Raw genomic sequence first — 14,022 nt, forward strand, 5'->3', positions numbered from 1 at the left:
TAGTCAGTCATGCAAAGAATCAATCACATCTCCATTTCCTCAACTATACAGTTATACACACCTTACTTATTCAAACATATAGTAACACATATTTACTCTCTTATACAATCCTTGATACAAGTTCACAATGATTCATACAGCCACTCACACATTCACTGGCTCTTATGTTCAGTTATTTATATATGTCAACTCTCACATGGAGTGTGTTTTACATATGTACTTACTTTGACATGTAGCACTGAGATATCCATTCACTCACCAATATACTCATGCACACAGTCAACTGTCCATACAGCTGTTTCTACATGCACTTTTGAACCCATACACCTAGGGAATCAACTGCTCACACATCTATGCACAGAGTTATACACCTCCCAGCCACCCACACACATACTCAGTCTCCCATACAAATACTTGGGCAACCATTCAATAACCCATATAGTTACTGATATAGCTACTGATTTAAACATGCAGCAGTTTACAGAACAACATAAATAATGATTGCCAAATTAAGACACTTTAATCACTAACCCATACACTCAGTGAGACACATTTAATCATTCTCTCATACAGTCAGTCATGCACCTACTAAATTCTTCATCCAGACACTTATACATCCACTCATTCTTCAATATGTAAGACATATTTTAACTTTACAGAAACATACAGTCACTGGGTGTTGTCATCAGTGATGTCATCAGTGATGTCATTTGAGATGTCATCAGTGATGTCATCAGTGATGTCACTGACCATGTCATGAATGATGTATTATGTGACATCATTAGCAGTGGATTGCGGGTCCGCGATATATAGTTAGTGCAACTAACTATATATGGAATTTCAATGGTTTTGTGCAAATAAAATAAGGTTTTTTAAATGCTAATTCCTAACTATATATGGTCTATAACCTATGGTTTTTTCAGTGAATATATATATATATATATATATATATATATATATATATATATATATATATATATATATATATATATATATATATATATATATATATATATATATATATATATATATATATATATATATATATATATATATATATATATATATATATATATATATATATATATATATATATATAAAGATAAATGCGTAAAAGATTTTGTGTTACATGTTTCTTAATATGTAAAGAGTATATCTATCTTAAATACTCCCCTACGTAAGCAGGTGGGATAGCTCTCCTTCCAGACCTTCTAAGAGACAACTCTGGGGCACCAGAGTACACTGAACCTTTGCGGATTCCATCATTACTGCACTCTGAGGACCATTACATATTTTTCCTCGGCAAACTTTCATCCAGGGCCACACACAGAGAACAATGCACATCTTCTGAGCTAAGCTTTGAGCCCTGGCACTTATTGTTTTACAAATTAAGCACTGAATCCCGCAGTATTTAGCAATAGTTGAAATTGCCAAATAAAGATGATGCTGCAGGCTACAGCAAAAAGATTCCGATCCACAACTTACTGGGTATATGTAGTCTTGTGTAGGCCCTCAACATTTACCCACCCAATGAACAGTTCTCCAGTTAAGAATCATTAGCAAAATCTTATGATGGCACCACCGTTGGAGTCTTGTGCTTTTGTAAACCTGAAATATACTTGCCTGTGTAACCAATTCATGTCATGGGGGTGAATCCAAATTGCAAATCTGCCTTAAGACCCTTAACGTGGCACTGTATGTGTGGAAATGCACCATCTTTTCAGATTTTTAAGCAAAAGTTTGGAGTGATATTTGGCGCTGCACACACGCACGGTCTGGTTCCTGGCACACATAGCCATGGCTGCAGCGCACAGAGACCCTCCACTGCCGCACACAGAGGAAAAATTTTAGAGGGAACATTGGCTAGGAGTGTCATGTTTATTCCCGGAAATTGTCCTGGGGATGATTTGGACACTGGCCAATGGGTTCCAGGTCTTCTCCCTCTTGGTGACAGTTTTCCGGCTATGTGTGGCACCTGGCAATCTGACAGAGCACAATTTTGTCTCAACTCAAGTTGTCGGGAATCTTCTTTGTATGTCAGGAGCTTGGTAGCCAACTCTAAAGGTGTAGCTACCTGAGGCCTACACACCCACAGAAAAACAAGTTTGGGCACTGGGTTTCCCTTACTGTCCATATCCCCAACCTATATCCCTGAGCAAAGGGCAGCCCCTCAGCAGTACGGATGCCATCTGCCCTTTAAAGTCGGCTTTACCTTTGAAGCTCACCTTTTGGAATGACACCATGAGTGGTTTCAAGCAAAGAGGAGGTGACACCTCATGTTTTAGCACGTTGCTATTGTTCCTAAGCCTGGGAATCATTCACATGACTCCCCAGGTGGGCAAAATGGTGTCCATTTGAGGCCACTGGACTACTGGGGCACAGAGGGGCAACTTTCTAAAGGTAGCATTTTTTTAATAGTTGTATTACATTTGTCTTAGCCATGAGGTCGGGTTTTTTGTCACAATTAATTTTATACCTTACACTGATAAGTAGACATAATATCGAGTTTTTTATTTCGACTAGACATAATATTGAGTTTTTAATTTCGACTAGACATAATATCGACTAGACATAATATAGACTACAAAAATATCGACTAGAAAAATGCAATATCGACTAGAATAGCAATTATATCGATTCAAAAATATAGAATGGACATAATATCGACTAGACAGAATATAGACAACAACAAAAATCGAATTTAAGGTAAGTTAATATTAATGTTTAATTTTTGTGTAATATAATTCTGTAGCGGGTTGTGGGCTCATAGGGGAATAGGATGGGAAGTAATTTAATTAAAATTGATTAAATATGTTATTTAAATAATTGTTATTAATTTAAAATTAATTGTTAATTAATTAATAATTGGTAATTAATTAAAATATAATTGGTGATTAATTTTAATTGATTAAATGATAAATATTATATTTTTTGTAATTTATTTTCTGTAGCGGGTTTTGGTGTTATAGGGGAATAGGGTGGGAAGCAATTTAATTATAATTAATAAAATATGTTATTTAAATAATTGTTATTTATTTAAAATTATTTGGTAATTAATTATTAATTGGTAAGAAATTAAAATATAATTGGTGATTAATTTTTATTGATTAATTGATAATTTAGCGTGTTGTGCGTTTATAGGGAAATAGGGTGGGAAGTAATTTAAATATAATTCATTAAATAGGTAAATTAATTAAAAGTTATTTATTTAGAATTCATTGTTCAATAATTATTAATTGGTAATTAATTACAATATAATAGGTAAATACCATTAAATGATTAATTGATAAATATGTTAATTTAATTAATTAAATTTTGTAGTGGGTTGTGTGTTTATAGAGGAATAGTTTTGGAATTAATTTAATTGTAAGTAATTACATTGCTTTAAAAAATATATTGAGTTTATTTTGTAAAACAATTTTAAAATTTAAATTAATTGATTGTTAATAGGTAAATTATTAGTATTAATAGGTAAGTTATATTATTCAATAATTTGTATTTTACAATTTAATAGATTAATTAATATAATTTACACAATTCTAAAGTATTTAAAATATTTTGTAATAGATTTCACTATTTATGTTATTTATATTTATATAAGAAGTATTTACTTTCCCTACAGTTGCACTCTCTGGAGTTGGAATAGTAAATTTAACCCCTACGCTATCCAACGCTTTCTCTACTGTTACACTCTCTGGAGTTGGAATAGTAAATATTACCCCTATGCTATCCAACGCGTACCCTACTGTTACACTCTCTGGAGTTGGAATAGTACATTTTTCCCTTACGCTATCCAATGCTTACCCTACTGTTACACTCACTGGGGTTGGAATAGTAATTTAAACCCTTACACTATCCAACGCTTTCCCTACTGTTGCACTCACTGGAGTGGGAATAGTAATTTAAACCCCTACGCTATCCAACGCTTTCCCTACTGTTACACTCTCTGGATTTGGAATAGTAATGTAAACCCCTACGATATCCAACGCTTTCCCTACTGTTGCACTCACTGGAGTTGGAATAGTAATTTTAACCCCTACGCTATCCAACGCTTTCCCTACTGTTGCACTCTCTGGAGTTGGAATAGTAATTTTAACCCCTTCGCTAACCAACGCTTTCCCTACTGTTGCACTCGCTGGAGTTGGAATAGTAATTTTAAACCCTACGCTATCCAACACTTTCCCTACTATTACACTCTCTGGAGTCGTTAGAGTACATTTAACCCTCTCGCTATCCTACGGTAAAAATATTGTATATGTTTTGTTAATAATCTGTAGATATATATATATATATATATAAATAAGTATTAATAAAATAAATCAGTTACATTAATTAATTCTTAATTTTTCGTTTATTTAAGTATTTTAAATATGTTTGTAATAATTTAATTTACTGTTATATTATTTTTAAGTTACTTTTAACATACTTAAAAAATTCGATATTTTGACATTCTATATTTTTTACACTCGATATTTTGGTGTCGATATTTTTGTACTTACCTGTTTGAAGATAGGAAGTCGATATTCTGTCAGTCGATATTTTATTCTCGATATTTTGGCATCTCGATATTTTGTCTGTCGATGTTCTGTCAGTGATCCACTTACACTACCTTGCTAGGTAGTCCCATTCATAAGTTAGCCAGGTTAAGGGGTCAGCCGGAAACCCTATGCTAGCCAATGGGACTATTAGCATTTCTGTGTCACAACTTACAACCGCATCTCAAACCAAGAGGCCAACATAATAAAGAAAAACTGGAGGATCCTAAACACAGGCAGTAGAGAATGGTCACAACCACTATTCGCCTACAAAAAATCCAACAGCCTGAGGGACCTACTGGTGTTGACACGACCAAGAACCAATGAACGCACAGCAAGCACTACACTACACACTGCGTGGGGCCTGCCTAGAGTGACGGGACACTACCCCTGTGGAGACTGCAGTATCTGCCATCTGACACAGCACAGCAAGACCCTAGACCTGGAACCAGGAAGGACATTGCATCAACCTGAAGCATACCAATTGTAATTCCACGAATCTAATATACCTCATTGAGTGCCCGTGCAAACTCAGATAAATAGGGATGACAATGAGAAAAGTGCGCATGCGGATCACAGACCACAGAAGAATGATCAGGTGCAAAAAGTCCAACAGCAGACTCACGGAACACTTTCTCACTACAGGTCACACCCCTAACGATAAGCAGTGGACAGTAATTGAACAAATTCCGGTCCACCCCACTGACAATGAGAAAAACCTCCTCACTAAAGAACAGCACTGGATCTATAGACGTTTTTACCCTCTGCCTGGGGCCCACCAATAAAGTAACCGTTAGGGACCCCAAGGACAGAATTTTAAAATCAAACGCAACACACCTACACAGCACACTCACTTTCCAAAAAACGCGCTCCGCAGTAATCTGGCATCGCAGCACACCTGAGGCGCACTCGGAGCCTCAGGTGGGGCCCGATGATGAAGCATGCCACCAACTAGGTTGGTGGGTGAGGACCTTCATACTAAACCAAATGGTTTCCCATGTAGACACATAGCACACAGACATAGCTAGTTCTCTTTGATTAACCACTATATCCCAGGGGAAACAAACTAGCTACTCTAGTTCCTCTCTCTCTCCTTGATTAACAGAACTATTAGCATTTCCACAGCAAAATGAAGATTTGGAAGTGTTGCTTTTAGACACATATAAAAAGACATGTCCTACTTAATAATATACAGCTCCCTGTTTTAGTTTAAATGGCAATTTCAAAATGACAGTGTTTCCACTGCTCCTCCAGCCTGCAGTGGCAGTCTGGGAGTAATTTTGTACTTTGTCACACACAGGGTGGCACAAACATTGCTGCAGCCCTGGCTGGACACTCTGCTTACATTCTCTAGGCACCCTGGGACCATATGCTAGGGACTTTCCATTTGGAGATAGCCAACTTGACATATACTTTGTAATGATTTAGAACACTGACACTGAGATCTGGTTAGCAGGCCTCAGAGCACTCTCAGAGCCGATTACGCAGGAGAATCAGTTCAAAATAGCGAGGGATAACATGCTAAAAGAGGCATTTCCTTACATCAGTATTTTGAAAAATGGGAGTAATACAAAAATGTTTCTTTGAAAAACAGAAGGTCAGATAAATGTTTTTTGAGCAAACAAAATGGCTCTCTTGTGTGCAAAATTGGTTATAGTTCGTCTGATTTCAGGAAATGGATAAAAGGGCTTTTCTATAAAAGCTGGAATTTGAAAACCCTTGGTGGTTTTGGTGTGGACCATGAAACATTTGCGGTGTGGGCAATGATACATTTGCTTCCTCTTTCTTTTCATCCATCCGAATGCCTTCTGGTGTAAATATTTACCCCTGAGACTCTGCACCAGTTGTGTGGAAAATACATGCATTCATTTGAACAAAAGATCAATGATCTCTTAACTGCTGTAGATCTGTCTTAACATCACTCGACATCGAGAGAAAAAGCTTAAAAAAGTCAGAAGGTAAAAACTTAACTGGTCCCTACCACTCAATGTATCTGACCCGCGCTCCATCACTTTGTCCCGGTGAAGTGTGACCAGATGTCCCAAAGTGGTGCTTTTGGCTTTTAGGCACTAGACAGTCTTTAGTCTTTAAAAATTCATATCTCCGGTTCTTGACATTGGAGTTTTGTCATTTTATATCATATTAATCATTGAAATATTTCCTATGGTTATAAATTGGTTTTGGATTTCTTTGTGTCTTATCGTTTTGAATGTATTAGTTTTTTTAATGCTTTACACACCTGTCTCCTAAATTAAACCTGCCTGGTCGCAGCTAGCTACTTGTTCATTTGCTTTGCCTCTGCCATCACTGAAAGGATTCCCGCTGCCCCGGAGGGCTAACTATCGTCAAAGGCATTCCGTGGAGGGCGCGCCGCTGGTGGGAGCTGTACCGCAATCGGCGGTCTGCCTGCATGCTCCCAGCGTGCGCCTGACCAAAAACTAATTGCTGCCTTCACCGAGGCACTGCGAGGACCAGCTGCCTTCACATCTCCCAGCTGGTGCCTCTTCCCCCGGCGGCCTCGCCCCCCTGCACGAATCATTACAAACTGACCAGTCTTTCCCGCAACGCGGGACGCGCGCGGGTCAAAGCGCGGGGCGAAGCCCGGGCCAAGGGCGGGCCCGTTTAAGCCCGTTCAAGACTGGGCAGGACTGGACTGGGCCACCCCATTTACGTCTGTTTCCTCCCCCCTTACTTTCTTCTGTTACTGCTTGCACTGTTGAATAACTTGTTTTCAGTTTGCTCCTAGTATCCCCCAGTATTTCTACTGTAAAACGATTCGCATTGCATTATGTCCCCTAGAACAACTAGGAATACTGTTAAAAAACAGGCCCAGGCTGCTGCTGAGGTTATTGGGCCGACAGATCAATTTATAACTAAAGCTAATGAGGCCATTGAGCAGGGTATCACCCTACTGGAACGGAGAGTCTCACAGGACCTGGCTATTGCCAGACGCTCCTCCATGGGCTTACTGGCTACCGCCAAAACACCCCAGCGTCCTGTAGAGCCACCTTCTCCTTTGTCAGTGCACGCAGAACTGCACATGGTCCCTTGCACTGTGGACCTATCTGCATCCCTAGATCTGTCTGATTCCCATTTGATTCCCATTTGTCACTCGAAAAAAGTCCTACCATTTTCGCTACCCAGACCGATGTTGCCCCCTCTCCAACTACAGATAGGGGGATACGCGAAGGCGCAATCCCTAAAAAAAAGAAGAGGAAAACTAGTAAGTCTCATCATACTACTAATTCCCTCCCTATAACTATCATTACAACCCCTTTAACCTCACACCCCCCTTCACAAACCATTAATCTTGCTTTGACTCCCCTTCAACCACTCTCCCCTCCACTTGCAAACGCAATGAACCCCACCACAGATAATTTAAACATTAGCTCCACCAGTTCTAGTAGCTATGATGATGAGGGGGGTACAGTTGACAATGGTAATCTAACTACTAACACCTGAAGTAATGATAACCTATTGCTTAGCAAAATCGAAGACTTAATTGGGTCCTATTTAAAGCCCATAGAACAGGTACTGAAACAGGTCCAATCCCAACTAACCCAATTGTCTTCAGCCCTGAACCCAAGCAAGGGTACCATCAAAGCTCCCAATTTAGCTCAAGGGAAACCCCCTACTCACAACACAAAAACATCTAAGCCCGGCTCGACCGTATCTAATCCCACCACTACTAACCAAAAAGCCCCGCAGAAACTCATACAAAAACCGCCACCATCAATTACAACCAAGCCTCAAGTACAACCCAATCCACCTATCCCCCTACCGACCCAATCTTCTACCAACTCTAAGTCACAGTCATCTACCCAACCAAAACCTCCACCCGCTCCTCCAACCCCGGCCCCTTCCCTTCCCAAAAACTCTGCTGGATTTAACACCATCCCTAGAAATCGCAAGAGGAGGGGCCATCCTATTCACCTTCCGCCTGAGGCATCACCTTTTGTAGTAGTTATGACAGGTGTCCCAGAACTCCCCCCTAACCAGAACGAACCGGTCTGGTCCTTAAAAAATTAAGTTATATACTGGTTGTCTAATAACAGACCGTTACCAACTTTTTTAGACAACAGAGTCACTACTGTACGCAGAGTGCCCTGGCTAGGTACTGAGCCTAAAAGCATTCAGGGCGACTGCATCATAGTGAACTTCGCTGATCCCAACACAGTTGAGCATATTTGCTCCTGGGGAGACCACACTTCCACTGAAGGGATAGAAACCCGCAACCTGTCTTATTTCTATCCTCCGACTCCACGACATAATGACGGCCCTCCCTGGAGCTGGACAAGAGTGGGGAACTGGGATGGGAATAGAGACCGTGGACATTGGGCCGCTTACGGATTTAGCAATCCACCGTTATCCAATTGATATGAGTGCTTGGATATGGTCGACTGACCATCAGTCCCTTGTATAAACGCCAAAGTCATTACTAACACTCAGTGTCATCTTAACCATATTTTCAGAAAATCTCCGCCGGAAGGATTCACTCTGACTTCTCCGTCCGGCCTCCACACTGAGCCCTGTTCCCCCTTGGTAAATCCATTCCTTCAATTGACAACCCCCTGGGACCAGAATCCCAGCCATGATCATTTAATTCTCTTTGAGGAGACAGATGTGAGGCAACAATACGCCTCCTCTCTCCCCTCTGCTACAAAACCCCCTTCTTCTACTTTTATCCCAATCACTCAGTCCTGTGATCCACCACCCTTTGATCACCCACAGATCACAAATTCCACTTTACCACCAACGTGGGATCTTCCAGTCCTCTATTGGAACATAGCGGGGCTGAGATCCAAGATACATCTTCAGTCCTGGATTGATGTGATCAATAGGCACAAAATAGTCTGTCTTCAGGAAACCTGGGCTAGTGTCCCTATTCACATCCAGGGCTATAAAACTTTTCATAGTCCAGCCTGCCCATCTACACATGGAAGATCCAAGGGTGGCCTAGCTATTTATATTTCTAATCAAATTTCATTTACGATTAATGAAGTACCATTGGTCTCCCCAACCTTCCAAATCCTTAGGCTAGCCCCCGACAAAAGCACTATTTACTATTTTATTAACATGTACAACAACTCTTCACCCACCGACTGTGTAAAGTCTCTGATAGAAATTACCACATACCTGCATGATCAGAAAGCCAAGAATTCACAGTTACAATGCTATGTTGTGTGGGGTGGGGATTTTAATGTTTATCTATGCAGCAACTACAAAAAAGGTATCTGTGGGCTCCAAGATGAGCATGATCTCCCCATTACCCACTTCACTCACTCCAGTATTGGGTCTAGTTTAAATAACTGCCTCTTTTCATTAGAACTCGAATTTGCGAATGAATTAGTGTGTCCCGCTGTCGAGTTCAAACCGACCTTCCATGGTAGAGGTCTCTCCTCTACCATTGATTATATTCTCTGTTCGCAAACTTTAAACAACCGATTAAAACATTTTTCAACTGGCACCGATCCCTCTGGTGATCATTACCCTAACAGTATCACGATTATATTTAGTTCAATTCCCTCTACCCACTCCAAGACCAGTCTTTTAACGCAGCATTCTCTGGAAATGGACAAGACAAATGGTTTTACAGTAAAATGGTCAAAGATCAATCCTAATGAGGTTATAAGCAGGATTATTCAAAAAACCCTTCCCCTATTATATAATTGTCTAGAGGAATCCTCATCTCCCCAGCTGATCCTCTAGTTTTGTTAACATCCTAGAAGTTACTCGGCAGGAGCTCACCCGCCAACACAAGACACACGATAAAGATTCCCGGGGGTGGTTTGACTCCCATTGCCGTAAGGCCCTTAGTGCATTAAAACGAGCTCTACATAGCCAAGATAGGGACATGGCCTTAATAGCCTCACTAAGAAGGAACTACAAGTTGGCCCAAAAAACCCGCAAGCAGGAAATAAAAAACAACCTCTGGGCTCCATTGCATGAGAGCACAAGGAACAAGGACACCACGCTGTTCTGGCAACAGTTAAGGCCCCCTTTCTAGCGGACGCTACAGCTGTTCGTCACCTAGACGTGGCAGTTCCTGCCGAAAAATGGGTAACCCACTATTCAGAGATCTTTGGGGACTCCCCTTTAACAACTGAGGCCTCCAGAATTGGGGAGACAGTCCTTACTAGGGATAACATCTATCCTATTGACCTCCACTTCGACCTTGTGGAGGTGACTGCTGCGCTGACCACCTCAAAGACCGGGAAAGCTCCTGGCCCGGATGGAGTCCCACTTGACATTTTCGTGAGCAACCTAGATTTATGGGCTCCAATTGTCATGCAAGTAATGTCCGCAGCCTCACAAGTCGGCCTTATCGATTCCTGGTCTACATCTGTGCTTCTACCCATCTTTAAAAAGGGAGATCGCGACAACCCAGCCTGTTACAGACCCATTTCCCTCTTGGACTCGCTGGGCAAGGTCGCGGGGAGACTAATCCTGGAACGTCTCCAGGACTGGGCCAAAGAGAAGAAGATCTTAACCGACCTCCAGTTTGGGTTCCAAGAGGGATTGGGTACTGTTGAACAGGCCCTTAACCTGACACTGCTTATGGGCAAATATGCTTGGGCCAAAGGTGGTAATCTCTATCTGGTATATGTGGACCTAAGCTCCGCATTAGACTGCGTAATCCACTCCAAATTGTGGGAGATCCTGAGCAAATTGGGCATAGATCCTCCACTCTTGAAATTTCTTCCAGAGCTCTACTCGGATGCCAAAGCATGTGTGAGGTATGGCATCAATGGCGAGCTATCGGAATATTTCAGCATCACCAAAGGCGTCAGGCAGGGGTGCGTCCTTGCTCCATTTCTTTTTAACATTTATACACATGGATTGAAGCAAGCGCTGCTGCTAGGCAATAAGGACCTTCCCTGTATAAACACCCGGCCAATCCCTGCACTATTATATGCTGACGATTCCGTCATTCTAGCGAAAACACCTAATCAACTCCAGCTTCAACTGGACAAGTATTGTCAATATATGCTTTCTCTTTGCTTAAAAGTTAACAAATTCAAGACTTTTGTTATGCATATCGGCAAGAAAGCGCAGAAATGTAAACCTCTCTATATTGACAATACTAGGCTAGAAAACGCTAGCAAATACCCCTACCTGGGGATCCTTATAGATGACAAAACACACTATTTAACAGAGGGTCTAAGGGCAGGTTTAACGACTCGAGACTGGACACATGCCCCTACAAAACTTATAACAACAAAGGGTGTCCAGGAGTCGCCACTCAATGTTTATACTCAAGACCCTTCAACCAGTGACTAAAAGGAGTAGACTGTGTGTGCTCAGATGTGAAGAACGTTTAACTACTCATATATACGACATGCAACATGGGTAGGAATTTTACCCATCAGTTGCCGTTCTGTACCACCATTATCACATCATGTGGGTTCTCCTTACCCAGGAGTTAGTATACAAGATCAATCACACTCTAGCAGGTGTGAAGAGTAGGGAGACCGATGTAAAATGTTTGTGTGATGGTATCACAATATGGTGTTTAAGCAAAAAAAGTTGTACACCTGAGGGAAAGCAGTGCAGTGAGTGTAGAGTGATAAGTGGATAAAATTGGGTGAAACTGAGTAGAAAAGTGATTTATTAGTATCTCTCAGACCCCAAGGTTAAAAACAAGTGAAAGGTAGATTTGACAGAATATCTACCGGCAAGAGGTCAACATGTTTCTGCATACCATCGGAAGATTTTCCTTATGCATTCGTCAGGACCTAGATGGTGCTACTGCTTGCGAATTATAAGTGAAGTTAAAAAGGGAAAAATTTCACCTGAAAAGCAGGTGTAGAATCTCCACCACAGTCTACAAAAGTCACATAGGAGACAAAGAAAAGAGAAAAACATTACACATATTAGAGAATGCACTAAGTACATCGTGCTATTCTAGTGGTCACGTATTAACATTTATACAGACGTGATAACACTCACCCAAAACTTGTGGGGATGGCGCCTCACCTCACCTGGCAGCAGCTCAGGTAGAATAGGAGCACCGCTCTGTTTAGCAAAACATAATCACAGGGACACTCAACCGATTCCGTTAAAACAAGGCAAAAGAGCTATCATGTGTGTCTCCGATAGCGTGAGAGACAACTTGTAAGTTTTCAAAATGTCATCGGTGCCGTACCGGAAAAGTTATATAAGTATAGGCTTCTAACAGTGTAAGGCTAGGTGCTCATAGCGGACAGGGTTGCCTAACTAGATTACGTAACCGCACTCTCACCTCTCCGTCGGTGTCTCCAAGCGTCCCTCTGGGCTGTTCTGGGGAGGCACCGAACAAGAGAAAAGGGCAGGTATATGAGTAAAGCCAATGTGGTGCATTATGGGAGTCGTAGTTTATAGGTGACAAAGAAAATTGGAAAAGATGGAAAGTGGCTCAATGGTTTCATAATGACATCCACGGTATTGGTTCGTTCAGGCCATCCTTGTCACTGTTTAATTTGTACACCCACTTCTGCTCTATTTTAAACAGGAACTTTCCGATATCTGGGCAATGATCAGGTATCGTCGGTTGTTCGAGTATAGTCCACTTGAACTCATTGGGACCGTGGCCTTTTTCCAGAAAGTGGGCTGTCAAGCGAGTTGCTTGCTTCCGACAGCGAACTGTGCTCTTGTGCTCGCCAATTCTAATTTTGGTTTTTCGGGTTGTCATCCCCACATATCTTTTTCCGCACGGGCAAGTGATCATGTAAATTGTATTCTCGCTGTTACAGTTCGTGAATTTACGCTGTTGCCATGGGCGCATAGTTCCGATATCCACACTGGTGGACTTGGTGGTTTGTGGACATGCCGAGCAACTTCCACACGGATGGTGTCCTTGTACCGGCGGTAGGTCCCAAAGTGCTCCCACTTGTCTAGATTGTTTTGTTTTGGGACGAGTGTGAACTAGGTGGTCTTTTGTGTTAGGTCCTCTTTTAAAGGCAAAAAGTGGTGGTGGTAAGGTTTCTCCACTAGAATTCAAAATAGACCAATGTTTGGTTATTATTTTCCGCACTTCATTGGATCTTGTGTGAAAAGTGTTCACGAAGGTCATTCTGTTAGATCTTTCTTTCGGAATAGTTTCCAATAGGGCATCCCTGTGATTGTTAGCGGCCCTTTTCTTCGACTGGCGGATGATTTTGGATGGGTATTTTTTTTCTCGTAAGTATTCCGAGAGTGTCTCAGAGTGTTTTTCGAATGACTCTTTTGTCGAACAGTTTCTCCTGAGTCTCAGGAATTGCCCAAAGGGCAAGTTATCCCTGAGCGCCCGAGGGTGGCAACTCTCGTAGCTCAGAAGAGCGTTGCGTGCCATGGGTTTCCTGTACAGTTCCGTTTATAACCCGTCTTCTGTAGCCACTATCAAGAGATCCAAGAACGGTAGTTCCTTTCTACTGAACTCTAAGGTGAAATTCAGAAATTCATTGCAGTTGTTAAGCCAATTGTGGAACTCTAACAGACTGGCCTCAGATCCTCTCCATATGACAAAGAC

The sequence above is a fragment of the Lissotriton vulgaris genome, chromosome 6, assembly GCF_964263255.1.
Source record: "Lissotriton vulgaris chromosome 6, aLisVul1.2, whole genome shotgun sequence".
Lineage (NCBI taxonomy): Eukaryota > Metazoa > Chordata > Amphibia > Caudata > Salamandridae > Lissotriton > Lissotriton vulgaris.